General features: G+C 50.2%; 1 long non-coding RNA gene across 1 annotated transcript; it reads right to left on the bottom strand.

Moving 5' to 3' along the window:
• Nucleotides 1-4,877: 4,877 nt before the first annotated feature.
• On the bottom strand, nucleotides 4,878-12,535 carry LOC124088879 (uncharacterized). The gene is made up of 2 exons (XR_006850494.2): nucleotides 12,413-12,535; nucleotides 4,878-10,035 (listed from the first exon to the last, which is right to left on the bottom strand). It is a non-coding gene; the product is annotated as an uncharacterized LOC124088879 (long non-coding RNA).
• Between the last annotated feature and the right edge of the window lie 215 nt (nucleotides 12,536-12,750).

Raw genomic sequence — 12,750 nt, 5'->3', positions numbered from 1 at the left:
TGTGCTGCTTTTTCAGTCAAATGGAGGAGGAAGAAGTGGAGGAGGAAGGAGAAAGAGGAAGTAGAGATGGGAAACCGTCTGCCTGGGCTTAACCATACTTCTCAGTTCCATCCACCTTCCAACTTCCAGATCTCATCCCTGCTCCCTTCCCCCAACTCTGACCCGCTGCAGCCTCTGTGCCTCAGTTTCCACCTAGTCATCGCCCCTGGGGGCAGCTCCCCTTCATTCTGTAGGGACCAAGGGCTGCCTTTCATGCCAAGCCACAGAAGCTTCAAGGGTCCCCACACAGGACCTCAAATGCTTGGAGGAGGGGAGTTGCCCCAGGTGGAGTCCGGTGAGCAAGCCAAGGGGCTTGGTTTCCTATTAAGTGCGTGGAAGGAGTGGCTGTTAAACACCAAGCTTCAAAGAGCTTAGGATTTTCAAAAATCGCTTTTGGGGAATATGCAGCTTTTATTGGAGGTGTCAGACATTAACGAGGTTCTGGATCTTTCCCAGCCTGGTGAGCACTCTCTCTCTCTCTCTTCTCCGCCCCCACTCATTCCATCAACCAGCTAGCCCCTCTTTGATCAATCCAGAGAGGTTGGGGGTTCAAGGGGTACTCCTGTCCCCGTCCACAACCCACCTCCTCCCCTTCTCCCTTCTCACTTCAGAAGCTGAGAGAAGCAAGGGGAGGGCAGTGGGAACCCAGGGAAGGGCTGGGGAGCAGGTTCAGACAGAGCAAAGAGGCCAACCTTGCTCCCGCTCCTCCAGGAAGGGTTTCATGGCAAAGAATTAGGAGAGCTGGCCTGCCCTCTGCCAGCCCAGACACAAAACCCTCAGCACACACGTGCTGCCTCTGGAAATGATCAGGCTTTTATATATTTGAGATCCTTAAACAGGAGGAGTTGTAGAAGCTCCATTTTTGTCCCAACATGTCATTACAAATGAGTTTTTCTTGACGACATTTTTAATGCTGGTTCATTTCTCAGTGTTAGAATGTACGTAGTGAGCTTGAAATGTAAGTAGTGCGTCCAAAATAGAAGGGCATCATCCACTTCAACTGGAATAGATGACACATTCAAGAATATGGGTGAGGGGCTGGGGGTGTAGCTCAGTTGGTAGAGTGCTTGTCTCGCTAGCACAAGGCCGTGGGTTCAATCCCCAGCACCAAAAAAAAAAAAAAAAGTGTATGGAATGAATGCATGAATTCATGTTTGCCTGTAGGAATGAATGAATGACCCTGCTTTACGTTCATCTTTGTTTATAAAATGAAAGCATTAAATATTAGATACTTGGTGAGATTAGACCTCTACATTTAGAAATTATTCCTTATTCCAGTTGGCTGGGCCTTGGAATAACTGGGAAAAGTATTATGAGCTGTTAGTTTTTTATTTTTGTGGATGGAACCCAGGGTCTTACACATGCTTGGCAAGTGCCCTCCTACTGAGCAACATCCGCGCCCTATACTAAGAGTCTTCAGGAAAAGGAACCTTACCTTGTTCATCCTCAATAAACTATGGATGGCTGGATGCACAGGTGAATGGGTGGGTGAGTAGAATAAAACATAATATGGTGATCCCTGGAGATATAGGGAAACAAGAAGACAACCATATATCAAAATTTAGTCAGTCCTGCCTGAGGCAGGAAGATGGACAAAATAACCTCTTGGCTATGTTTCCAGTCCAATCATCGGTGCCAGAATGGGCATTGAGGAATATGTGAATCCAGATCCTGAACATATCTTATTCCTTTGGTCTCCCTCAAGTCATTCCTTGCTAACCTGAACAGCCTTCAGGGAATTCAGTCTCTCACATGTGTGTGTGGATGGTCATCTCTACCACTACTAGCCCCCTGGATCCTCCTTCTGCTCCCAGTAACCATGGGGACTCGCCAGTCACCCACCACCAGGATTTAGTGTTTCTCTATCCCATCTCAGCAAGATCCCCTGCAAGAAAATAGGGGATGAGTTCTAGCCTTTTTCTGGATAACTTCTTCCTGGAGAATGGGTCCCAGGTCAACTATGGAGAGCTAAAATGGAGATATGCAAGGCCTATTGGTTCATCTCACTGGAGGATCAGGCAGGTCTGAACAGCAACACACAACACAACCTCCAAAGAAAGTTCCATTTCTTATTTTATTTTTTGTTTTTCCTTTTTCCAGGACTGGCGATTCAACCCAGTGGTACTGTTCCACTGAGCTACATCCCTGGTCCTTTTTATTTTTTATTTTGAAACAAGGTCTTGCTGAGGCTGGCCTCATACTTGCAATCCTTCTGCCTCAGCCTCCTGTATAGCTGAATAGCCTATAAAAGCGTGTGCCACAGGGCCCGGCAAAAGGGCTGATTTCTTACAAATTCCAACAAAGAAGACCTTGAGACAGAGTTCTGTCCCATTCCCTTGCAGACCTGTTGGTCTTGCTCTTTGATTTCCTGTCCTTTAGGAAACTACAGTCTCTTTTTTCCCATCACCTGGACCACATCACTCCCATATTTCCATCTTTTTCTAACCCAGAGTTTGGCCACTTGCTCATGCACACCCTCCCCTGGGCAGCAGCAGCTGGCTCAGGAGAGCAGCAGTGGCCCTCTGGAGCCCTCAGGCTCCCACAGAGAGCAGCAGCCAATGTCCTCCTCAGGCCGGGAACAGGCGTGTCTACATCCACCATGAGCACTGGTGGGTTTTTCCCTCAGCACCTGGTTCTCACCAGGGGAAGGCCACTGCTCCCAGCTTGTCTCTGACTCTGCCCCTTATAAAACAGCATCCCAGCATTCGTTCACTCAGGAGCATCACCCCTTCCCAAGCTTAGCTCACAGGGCAGCGTCACCACGTTCATCATTGAGGGTTCTTAGCATCTGGAATGACTAATTTGATTTTTAATAATTCCTATTGTCCCCTGATGAGAGGAAGGAGGCTGCCAGGTTGTCCATTCTGCCATTATGAGAGGTCTCATTTTGGATGGCCCATCCAATTAGGCCCTCTCTGGGAGGGGGATGGAAGGTTGCACTGTCCTCAAGATGTCCCATAGGAACAGAGCTGGATGCCGTGGTGTGCACGCCTGTAATCCCAGCTACTGGGGAGGCCAAGGCAGGAGGATCACAAGTTTAAGGCTAGCCTGGACAACTGAGCAAGACCCTAGATCAAAATTTTTTTTGAAAATTTAAAAGGCTGGGAATACATTCAGTTGTAGAGTTCTTGCTAATGGATGTGAGGCCCTGGACTCAGTCCCCAGTATTAGAAAAGAAAAAAGAATGAGAAAGAGGAGAAAGGGAGGGAAGGGAAAAGAAAAAGACAACGAAAGCCAGCTGGGGAAAATGTGTCCCAACTCTCCAACATCTCCAGTCGGTATTTATGAATGGCTGATACCTTCTCTTTTACCCAGAATGCTCTTCACACTGTGTCTTCTAATCCAACCCCCACGCCCCACCATTGTACAGTTCAGGAGAGTGAAGTCCAAAGATTGCCCAGGGTCCTGTACTTGGTAAAAGGCTGGTTGAGCCTAGAGCACAGGCTCCCTGACCCCCTCTTTCTCCACTTTACCATTGCAAACACTTTTACATTTTCAACTAGAAGCCACGTCGTTGCCATGACTGCCACTATGCCAGGTGACAGTGATGAAACCACTTTCCTCTTCCCCCGGGCAGGGCAGAAGCTAGGTTCTGAAGCTGCAGAGCCAAACATTGGCATTTGGGTGGGGGTGGGGGGGTACCAGGGATTGAACTCAAGGGCACTCAGCCCCTGAGCCACATTCCCCAGCCCTATTTTGCATTTTATGTAGAGTCTCATTGAGTTGCTTAGTGCCTCACTTTTGCTGAGGCTGGCTTTGAACTCTTGATCCTCCTGCCTCAGCCTCCCAAACCACTGGAATTACAGGCATGCACCACCATGCTGGGCTAACACTGTCATTTCTGATTCCATGAAGCTTAGGGGGAAAAAAAAAAAAAAAAAAAAAAACATGTCGTGAGCAAAAACAGTCCACTTCTGAGGCAGTCACACACAGTTGAAAATACAAACCCCATACAAGAACACACGTGCATATGCCACACAGATATCTGTATTGAGAGTGTAAAGGGATGAGCGTGGGCTCTGGATTCAGGTGGACTTGATTCATTTCCCAGAGCTAACATTATTGGCTTTGAGTCTGTAAGTAAATTACCAGATCCTTCTAAGCCTTTGTACGCAAAATGGGGAAATTAACACTCATTCAAAGACGTCAAAAAGCTCAACATGAACCAGGCCAGGTGCAGCTGCATGCATGCCTGTAAGCCCGGCTACTTGGGAGGCTGAAGCAGGAGGATCACATGTTCAAGGTTAGTCTGGGCAACTTAGCAAGACTGGCTCCAAATTAAAAATTTTAAAGGGCTTGAGATGTAACTCACTGATAAAGCACCTCTGGGTTTAGTCTCCTCTACTGAAAGGGCAGGGGCAGTTGAGCCAGAGGCCAGAGAAGGAATGGAGGAATATGAGGAGTGAGAGACAGAGGGGGTCCTAATGGGAAGATACTTGGAAACCTCAGATAATGATCTAAGAAGTCATACTGCAGAAATTATTCACTAGAATGCACAAACCCCAGAAGAAAGTTCAAATTCTTTTCTCCTTATGATCTGGATACCCAGCCCAGGTCCCCTCCCTCTGAAGAATCCTTCCCATTCGTCACCACCCTATTGTGTCTTCAAGACTTGGCCAGAGGACTCTCCAGCTGTCTCCCTTCCACCAGGCTTTCTCATCTCCCCACACAGGGTCCTGTGCCAGACCAAGCAGCCACCCACAGACAGGCAGACCTGAAACAAGCCTGGGCTTTCTGGCCTGAGCCAGGCCTCATCAGGGCCCACTGCAGAAAGTGAAGCTGAGAGAGAGGCTAACAGAGAAGGCTGCAGGGATTCATCTGCCACTGAGAGTTTTCTAAAGTACAGGGTGGGAAGGGGGCCGGGCCGAAGCATGCCCTGTGTCTGTCTATGCAAAGACCAAAGACAAAATTGAGTCAGATGCCAAGGTCACTGAACAGATAAACTAGGGTGAGTCCAGAGCCACTGTCCAGGACAAAGAGAGATGGAGGTGGGGGCTGATGTGCAGAAGCCAGTGAAAGCCAGAGAGAGAAGCTTGGCATTGATGAGATGGACAGCCACAGGCCCCCTGGACATCAAGCCAGGGGCTGAGTCAGCCACCCAAGCTGGAGGCGGCAGGAGGACAACTGGGCTAAAACAGGCCTCTTCAGAAACAAGCGGGGGCGGGAGCTGGCCATGAGGGAAACGGAGGCAGCTACATCAAGCAGGCCCCCGTGAGAAGCTCGAGTGTTAGTGGCCCCAGCACTCTTCCCCGTTCCCAGGGAATGGAGCACAGGACAGCTTTGATCCCTGCAGTATGAAGCATCATCACGGGGGCGGGCAGCCCTCCGTCCAGGGAGCCTGAACCTGTCCTCTTCCACTGCCTTATAAAAGTGGCCCTTCCCCCACTCCCGCTCTTCCTTGTGCAACATCCTGGGTTCTCCTCGGCCCCAGCTTCCCCACGACACCCCACCTGCACACTCCCTTTCTTATCCCGGCATGCTGAGCTCAGCCTCTCCCCCTGACTCAGCACCCAGCGAAGCCGCCTCATCCCACCTAGAAAGGCACAAACACACTCCCTTTGAAGGTTTCTCATGACAACGCAGGTTCCCTGGTTGTGTGACCTGAGGAACGCCATGTCATCTATCTGCCCTGTTCCCTGAGGGACATGAAGGAGGTTCCTGCCAACCCCTATACTCTGTGTCCCCCATGGTTGGGGTGTTAGTAGGTTGGGGTCTTCTGCAGTCTAGATACTGAGCCAAAGAGTCTTTGAGGCAGTTGAAGTTCAGAGAGGTTAAGGACCCAAGTTTGCACAGCCAGGCAGCACCTGAGCAGGATTTAGAACTGTGCTGTTTGCCTCAGACTGGGTACACAGCAGCCCAGCAATCATTGGTTGAATTGTTGGATAAATCTCCTAACAGTGAAGATGGGAGAAACTCAATAGAATCCGCTGGCTAATACGGCTCAGGGTCTCCACAGCCTAGGTATTAGTAATGCTTCCCCCAGGGGGGGACGATCTCCCCAAACCAAACTGCGTCTACTCCTAGAATGTGTTCACTCACCTTAGCCCTTCTCTCCGGCTTGGAAAAACACGTTCTATATAAGTTCCTCCTGAGCAACAACTGTGAGGATGGTGGGCACTGAAATGTTTTGGTTTTTTATTGTTGTTTTGATGGTTTTGTTTTGTTTTATTTGGGTACTAGGGATTGAACCTAGAGGTATTTAACCACTGAGCTACATCTCCACTCCTTTTTATTTGTTCTTTTAAGGCAGAGTCACACTAAGTTGGTTAGAGCTTTGCTAAATTCCTGAGGTTGGCCTCAAACTCTCAATCCTCTTCTCTCAGCCTCCCTGGCCTCTGGGTTTACAGGCGTGTGCCACCACATGGCACCTGGCATCACTGAACTGTTCTCTAGGAAATTCCAGCACTGCCAATATCCCCTCCAGGTCCTCATGCAAGACCTTGATCCTTGCTTGGAGTGACAGGCAAGGGCAAATCGGCCCCCTCCTGCTTGCTCCACAGCAGGCCCCTGCAGCCAACCCGGAGTGAGGTCAGAAGCCTGGGGCTGGGAAGTTCTGGCTGCCCAGGCTTAATTCAGAAGAAAGTTGCCCCCACCAGCCTGGGCCTCAGCTTTCTCCTGTTAATTGAGATAATGACCCAGCTCCCAGGGCTGCTTCCAGCTTGAAAGGGGCTTTGAGATGCTGGGATGAAAGGAACAGGGCTGAGCACAAAGCTCCCTGCAAGCTGTCCCAGAGTGGGAGGCTGGCCCGGCCTTCCCAGCCCCTGCTGAGTCACTTCCTCCTCCCTCCTGGCAGGACTTGGCCTCTGTAATCCAGGCACAGTAATCCCCTTCAGGACAGTCGTTGGGGTGCACGTGGGGGGAATCCCACAGTCTGTAGGACATAGGTTGGGCTTGAACCTCAATTCACCACCTCCTGGGTTGGGGAGGGAGGCGCTGCTGGCCTTGGTGCAGGTGGGGACGCTGTCCCACATTCTTAGCTTCCTGACTCTCCTGACGTGTCTGGGAGCGCTAGGTGGCTGAGCAATGAGCATCCTTTGTTACACTCGGAGAAGCTGAGGAACAAAGAGCAGAGGAGCCTTCCCAAAGCGGAGGAGCACATCTGAGGAAAGCAGAGCTGAAGCCCTCGGGCTCCTTCCCATGGGGCAGCCAGGCCTCAGGTCACTCTCTCATTTAATTGTGGCGCCCTCCAGTGAGCTCACAGCATTTTTATGTGCTTTGGTTACCAGAAGGTGATGGTTGCATAGATGTGGTCTTGGCCTTCAAGGAATTTCTCCCTCTGCTAGACCAGTACCTCTTTAGTTCCTAGAGGATCACTAGATATCTTGGGATTAAAACAATAAAATTGAATTGAAAAGCCTGGCACAGTGAACACACGCCTGTAAGCCCAGCACCTCAGAAGATTGAGGCAGGAGGATTGCAAATTCAAGGCCAGCCTCAGCAACTTAGCAAGACCCTCAGCAGCTTAGTGAGAACTTGTCTCAGAATAAAAAATAAAAAGGAATAGAGATGTCGCTTCATGGCAAAGTATCCCTGGGTTCCATCCCAGATACAAATTTAAAAAAAAAAAAAAAACACAAAACTGGGTGTTGAGCAAAGGAATGAGGTCTTCTGGAAGGTCAAAGGCAAAGAGGTGAGAGCTGCTAAGGAGTAGGGTGTCCAGGGTGGCCTGGCCAACGGACCAGAACTACAAGATCCAGCAGAAAATTCTCCAGCTGGTCTGCGGTTGGTACCATGGGGCCGAGCTCCCCTAACCCAGCTCCTTCAGAGTCTCATGACCTCAGGGAACTAAAATTTTTGTACCTCCCAAGGATCTAGGATTCCTTCCCCTTCAGCATTCAGACATGAAATTAATATTGAGCCACGGCCTGCTTTGGAACAGATTTTGTTCGGTGCAAAAAGAAGGCATGGACCCTGCCCTCAGAGTAGAGAAGAACCACATGCAGGTGACCAGACTACAAGTGGCATGTGCTGAGATGGAAGGCACCACAGCTGCAGGCTGTGGGGCCAGGAAGGAAGGACTGGAGGGGGCAAAGCCGTGAAGGCTGTCACTGGTACTTAGACCCTCCTCTTTCCAGTTTTGAGGCATCTCTCCCCAGTTTGAGGGCTGCCATGTGGTTCTTTAAACCAGCCAGACCTTGCTGGAGTCACCCCAGGCTCCTAGCAGTTTGTTCCATTGGGATCTTTCCCACAAAATTGAGCAAACACTCATGAAGTCTTAGGACAGCATCGAACTCACAGCAAGCATCTCTTCGGGTTTGTTCCTTTGCTCCTGGTACTTCCAAGTCTATCCTTACTAGAAAGCAATGCAGAGTGTTGGTGTGGACCGTAAAGAACTCTCCAAAGCAAGGGTGGTTAAACCCCAGAACCGCAGCGTGAGGGAGACTATGCAATGGCTTTAAAACAGAGCTGGTGCTGGCTGCCCAGCTGCTTGACGTGGCTTGGGAAGTCCGGCCTGGAGACAGAGGGCTTGCTGCAAAGACCTTGCAGATTTGCTCTGGGCTGGGACAGACCTGAAGGCTGCAAGGGAGGGCACGGTAAGGAGTAGGCGTGTGAGAGGCCCTTGGGGTTGTTTTCCTATTTTTCTGGGCACTGGGGCTCAAGGCTCGCTCCTCTTGGCACTGGTCCTTGCTGGGCGCCGGCTCCAGCTTGTTAGTTTTAACTGGAGCAATTTCCTTTGAACTCAGCTTGAATTAGCATCACCATGGCGATGGATCAGGGTTTTCACAAGTCGACCTGGTCTTCACCTTTGAGCAATTAGTTCGAAGAAGAAAAGAAGGGGGAAGGAGGGGGGGAGATAAAAGATAGGGAGAAAAAATGGGGAGGAAGGAAAGGAGAAAGCAAGATGAGTGGGAAAGGAAGAAGAAATTAATGGAGTAGGAAAAGGCAAAAGATGAAGAGGGGGAGATGGAATGTGAGAAGGCTGGAGAGGAGCTGGAGGAGGTGGGAGGAAGAGGGGATGATGCAGAAGCCAAGGAACATTCTGTGCACCCCACCAGGCTTAGCCCAGGGACTTAGAACATCTACTTCCGGGCCTTCCCAGCCCTTCCCAGCCCTTCCCATGGCCCCACCTACTGGGAGAAGAGAGAGAAGCAGGAGAAAACTGAATACTAGACCCAGGTTACAAAGAAAAGTACCTGATTTTCTATTTCTAGGAAAAAGGACATTGAAATTTCGATGGGGGTTGCACTGAACTGCAGATCGCATTGGGAAATATGGAGATTTTAGCTGTATTAATTATTCCGATTCCAATCCATGAACAGGGGATCTCTTTCCATTTACTTCTGTCTTCTTTAATCCACATTTCATTGTTTTTATTACACGAGTCTTTCTCTTCCTTGGTTAAATTTATTCCTAAGTATTTTTTGTAGCCATTGTAAATGGAGTTGTTCTCTTAATTTCTCTACATTTAGTTTTTCACAAAATTCCTTGTTGGCAAATAGAAACGTTCCTGATTTGTGTGTGTTGGTTTTTGTACACTGCGATGAATTCTAACGGTTTTGTAACGGACTCCTTATAGCTTCCTACTCATGTGATCATATCAGCAGTGATAGTTTCACTTCTTCCTTTCCTATTGAATGTCTTCAATTTCTTCTCTTGCCTAATTGCCCACCCCACACCCAGTCACCCTTAGGTAGCAAGCTTACTTTCAGCCCCTATTTTTCTGCAAGGACCACCCAAGTATGAGACAAGAACAGGCGCTCAGGGCCTGACGACTGAGGTGGGGCCTCAGATTCCCTGTGTACTTGCCCTATGGCTTGGACAAGCCACCACCTCTGTAAAATGGCCATCGTGGCTTCTCCTCCTTGACTTGAGGCCTTTCTCTGAGAGAACAGATTCCACGTGGGCTCTGTGGGGTCCTTGCTTGCCTGCTTGGTGGTTCTCACTGGTCTGGCAGCTTCAGGAAGGCAGCAAGTCGGTCTTCACCATTGGTGAATTCCAAACACCAGCACAGTGCCTGGCACACATTCTGCAGTGCATTAGCGAATGGATGAATGGCTGTTGTTTTCCAAAAATGGGTTGTAAGAGCAGAGAAAAGGGAATAGTAAATTAGAATTTGATAAAGGGAGGGTCTCTCTTCAAGACTTGTCTGTCCCCACTGCCTCCAGGAAGCCCTCCTCAACTTGCCACTCCTCCCCGCCTCCCAGGGCCCCTGCAGCCATCCCTATCGCCATGCAGTGGACTCGTTGATTGGCTCCTTCGTTGCCCCAGCTGTCAGGCCCAGTGAGCAGAGACTGTGTTATTGCCCACTTCCTTGCTTATTCCAAAATAAGTCTCTGCTCTAGAAATGTTTCTGAATGTATGAACCTGAGGATTCCAGCACAGAGCCAGGTGTCCCCCTCTTCCAGGCCAGTGAAGGCAGGTCCTGGAGAAACAAATGCATAAACAGAGGGAAGGCTGAATGGAAAACAGGAAGAAGAGAGGGGAGGGGGTATGGAGAACAGGGGCTCTTGAGAGCCATGGTTATATCTGCTTTGCCAAGAACTGAGGAGGAAAGATGTCTCCTGGGCCACCCCAGAACTCTGGTTACTGAGGACGCAGGACATTGAAGGAAATGACCCTCTGTCTATTCTCTGTGGGAGGATCAGATTGTGGCAGAGAGGATCCCAGGTGGAGGGGAGATGGGGTGCCCAACCTCATCAAGGACCCCCAAAAAAGATCCCAGGCAGGCTTGTTGAGACGACTAGAAAATATTACTGTCCTAGAACCAAGTCTCCTCTTGGCATGCCCCCACCATTGGATGATTTGGGGCTCTCCTTTCATCTCTCCTGAGGTGCACCATGCCCCACGTAGCCTAGCAGCATGGTGAGCAAAGACCAGAAGGCGGGATTCGACGCAGACCCTGCTTCTTAGCTGACCGCTATCATGATAGGCATTAGCAAGTGCATACCCTCTCAAGGGCTCTGGCTCCCCAACTGTGAAGTGGGGCTAAAGATAGTCCCTGTCTCATTTGGTTGTTGTGAGGACTGAATGATATAATGCTTATAGAGCACCGAGCACGTCCCAGCACGGTCAAAGCTAGTCTCGTTCTTCCCCCAGGTAAAATCGAAGGAAAACCTTCTCCTGGCACCTCCATTTCATCCATCCGTCCACCCCCAAATAAGTGAGCAACCTTGCTTTTCTGAAGAACTCCACACAGTCACTATCTCTGTGGGTCTTAAGAATTGCCCACTTTCAGCCAGGCACGATGGCACACTCCTGTAATCCCAGAGGCTCAGGAGGCTGAAGCAGGAGGATCTCAAGTTTGAGACCAGCCGCAGCAACTTAGCAAGGTCCTAAGTAAATTAGTGAGACCCTGTATCTAAATAAAAATTTTTTAAAAGGGCTGGGATGTGGCTCAATGGTTAAGCACCCCTGGGTTCAATCCCCAGTACCAAAAAAAGAATTGATTCCCCTCTCCCTGCCCCGCACTCTTTGGCCCCCTTTACATCCCTCCCTTTGCTCTTCTAGTGGCTCTTGCAGCTCTCACCCCAGCTCTTGCTTCTTTTCCCAAGTCCTGCCTTTGGCCTCTCTGTCTCGCCCTCCCCTTTCCTCCTCTCTGCTCATTATATAAAAAAGAAATCTTTCTAAATACGCCAAACATGCACTCATCCCCCAAGGACCCCAGCCTAGCACAAAGGGCTGGTTCTTTCGGGCTGCTCTATGTGGCCTCCTTCTTGCCCACTGCCTTTGAATCGTGGCCTCATTCACATGACTGGAAGGGCTAACGGGGCATTTTCCCATGTGGCTGGGTGGGGAGGAGGGCTGGGGGCCGCGAGGCTGGAGACCAGCAGCTTAGACTCTTCCCCAAATTTGGCTCATTCACAAGAGGAAAAACAAACTGCTTCCTGGATATCATGAATAATTCCTGGAACCTAAAGGTGTCTATCAGATTTGCAGAAAAGATTCAGGTTAGAGCCAGGCACAGTGGCACACGACTGGAATCCCAGCGGCTTGGAAGGCTGAGGCAGGAGGATTGAGAGTTCAAAGCCAGCCTCTGCAAAAACCAGGTGTAAGCAACTCAGTGAAACTGTGTTTAAATAAAATTCAAAATAGGGCTGCGGATGTGGCTCCGTGGCCCAGTGCCCCTGAGTTCAATCCCAGGTATCCAAAAAAAAAAAAAAAAAAAAAAGATTCAGATTAGAAATGGGGAAGATTGTGTAGACCAAACCAACAGCCACTGTGTGAAAGGGTGGGTCTTTAGAACATCTGGCTTTCTTCCTGGGATGGGTTGGGATCTCTCTGGCATGGAGGCAGAGATGGGCTTTGTGGTCCCTGGGAGACCCTCTGGCTGAGAGCAGCCCTGGGATTCTTGAGGGCTCCCAGGGTTCCCTGTGTTCCACCCCACCCCCACCCCCACCCTGTGCTTTCTGGCCAAGTCCCTGGGAGCACTGACCTAGGGCACTTGCAGCTCTTCCCCTCCAAAGCCCAGATGACCTTGTTCCAGCTGAGTCTAGAAAAACACCCTTGTGACGCACCCCAGGCTGGGGGAAGGGAGACGAAGAAGAGAGGGGCGCACCCATGGCCTTGCAGTCCCAGACAGCACCCAGCCTTCTCACAGAGGGTGCAGGACAGGCTCTCAGGGCCAGCCTAGGCCTTGCACGGGCTCTGCCTCTTGGCTGTGGAATTACCTGGGCCCTAGCGAGGTGAGGGGGACGGCCTTGGCCTCAGCATTCCCCTGCCCTCAAGTCCTAAGTTCTGAATTTCCCAGTCTCTCCCCTGCATTTTCCCTCA

This window comes from Marmota monax, unplaced genomic scaffold (assembly GCF_021218885.2).
Source record: "Marmota monax isolate L192 unplaced genomic scaffold, Marmota_monax_Labrador192_F-V1.1 WCK01_AAM20220418_F8-fsc00081, whole genome shotgun sequence".
In the NCBI taxonomy this organism is placed as follows: Eukaryota; Metazoa; Chordata; class Mammalia; order Rodentia; family Sciuridae; genus Marmota; species Marmota monax.
The sequence above is the reverse complement of the archived record's forward strand: the minus strand, read 5'-3'. Positions and strand labels throughout refer to the sequence as shown.